Source organism: Eriocheir sinensis, unplaced genomic scaffold (genome assembly GCF_024679095.1).
Source record: "Eriocheir sinensis breed Jianghai 21 unplaced genomic scaffold, ASM2467909v1 Scaffold454, whole genome shotgun sequence".
Taxonomy (NCBI): Eukaryota; Metazoa; Arthropoda; class Malacostraca; order Decapoda; family Varunidae; genus Eriocheir; species Eriocheir sinensis.
The window spans coordinates 106,353-108,968 of record NW_026111781.1 but is presented as its reverse complement, the minus strand read 5'-3'; positions in this window follow the sequence as shown (position 1 = coordinate 108,968).

The window sequence follows — 2,616 nt, the reverse complement described above, 5'->3', positions numbered from 1 at the left end:
TATATATATATATATATATATATATATATATATATATATATATATATATATATATATATATATATATATATATATATATATATACGCCTGTACATAAGTCATTCATTGTACTGCAAATATCTATCATGAATGAATGTGGGAATCATAGCAGGACACAGCGTACGGAGTATTACTGTTATAAGCCGGACGTGAGAAACACACGAACCTGTACATAAGCCGTTCTTTATAATATAAACTTTCTTGTACAGGCCAGTTCAACATACAAGTGAAACAAGCATCCGCTTGGGGCCCCGTCCCTCCCGTCCCCCATCTCCCCGCCCCCACAAATATCTATTGTTGACAAAAATAATTAATGTACCAGATAAGTGAACTCTTCGTTAATTGAATTTCACCAGCAGCATTCAGCGGCACTTTATTGCTGTGTCACACACAGTGACTCAATGTAAATGCAGAAGTGGGCACGAGAGGGGTTCCTTAAACGTAATCCCGCTTCAGTCCTCTTCAAGCGCTCAGACAAGTAGAGCCGCCACTGTCCACTTATTATGCGTTAATGAGTGGTAATAACAGTGAGAGGCCGACGATGCAGAGCATGCATGGTGTAACTGTTGTAAGACTGAGAAGTCGCCCTTGTGCTCTTCACAAGCACATGAACAAAAAGAGACTGATTTAAGACTCTAGATGACGCGCCGCTCCGTGCACGTCCTCCCCTTCTTTCCCTCATCACTCACACTCAGTGCTAGAGTTGCCTTGTCTTCACTCTTATATCCATCTCACTGATAAACTTTGGGGCAGCCTTTTCTTCTGCTCCTGTTTCTTCCTTCGACTTGAATAGAAGCCTTTGGAGCAAATTTAACTACTTTTTAGCAAGTTTTTTATTTATTTTTTCTATGCTGGAGCAGCATGCTAGTCATTTTTTTTTTGCTTGGCCTATTTTCTTTTATGCCTAGTCTGCCTCCTTTGCTATATTATTAATGACAAACTTGTCATCATAATCATTATCTTTATATTATTATTATTATTATTATTATTATTATTATTATTATTATTATTATTATTATTATTATTATTATTATTATTATTATTATCGATTTATTTGTTATAGTCAAGATGTAAAGCTAGGTTATTTTACCGTGTGTGCGCAGACCTCCTCAGGACATACGTACTAATTCATGATCTGCAGGAAGGTGTGCAAATCTAAGCAATAAAAAAAATATGAAAAATAATGTTGTGGGGTGTTTTACTGAAGGACGGTAATACCTTTTCTTTGCTTCAATAGCAAAAAAATACGATAGGCCTACACTCCAACCGAAGAAGTAATGAGAAAAATTATAAAAAAAAACAGCTTCAGACACGTAGATTTAGATTCAGAAACAAAGGATGATGCTGTTTGGTGGAAGTGTCGTGTAGGACGGGAGTAAAGACAGAGACAAGTTCATGAAGAGCGAAAGAAAAATCAAGAAAGCAAAACAAAGGTAATCTCCTTAACTGAATGAGTCTAATGGGCATTGGGTTCCCATGGGCACCGTCCTTCGCCTCGCTACTGGGCAGATGGCAGGCATGCGACCACAATCTCTTAGCACGCGTGGGGCAGTTCCATCCCAGCACACCTCACTGCCTTTATCTTTGGCAAACACGCCGCTCGAGGGAGAGGCAAACGACCTTAATAGTCTCAAGCATTTCGAAGCTCACACACCCACATCTCGTAAGGCTTTCGTAGAGGTTGTTAAGGTTATTTCCATGGGTAGCTTTATGAACCTGGTAATAATTTGATAAGGCTTCTGCACCATGGATGTGAAAAATAATCCTAAGAAGCCGACTAATTTCCTTTGTGGCCTTTGGAGATATTTATTACGAGCCGAAAGCGTCTGAGGATACGGAACCATATACCTGGTCTAATAACCTTGAATCCGCCTTACGTGTCATCCACCTCCGCATACACGCTAACATCAGTATACCTTGAGTCACCGCCATAATGGAAGACTTCAGTTTATTATAATGTTATCGCGTAACTTTAAGCGTTTCAATGGCCGCCGACGCGTGTAGTAAGATAGGGGCGATAGACAGACGACGTGCAGACGACTGAACGAGCAGCCGCCGACTGTATCTTGGGATTTACTTGTATGATTATTATTTCTGCCAGGGGCGTCCGCAGGAATTTTGTCAAGGGCTGAAGGAAGGGGGCAGAGCCAATATGTTTTAGATCCTATACATCAATACATCAAATTTCATATTTTCATTAGGGATGGGCAAGTACCGTTAATTTGAGTACCGGTAGTACCGGTACCGAAAACTCAGTACCGTTAGTACCGGTACCGGTACCGGTACCCACAGGAGTTTTTTTTTTCTTAATGACTTCTGATGAAATTCCCAAACAAATTTCCTGTAAAGAAAGCTCTCTCTTCCTTCAACTTAATATCAACTAGAGTAGAAATGCAACGTTTAGGAGCCTTCTGATTAATGTAAAATCACTTAGGTTTAAGGACAGACCACCTAGTCTGTACCATGGGGTCTGTGTGGTCTAATTTTCTATGTAAATCTATGTAAATCTCTCTCTCTCTCTCTCTCTCTCTCTCTCTCTCTCTCTCTCTCTCTCTGAATGAAGTGAATATTTATTTT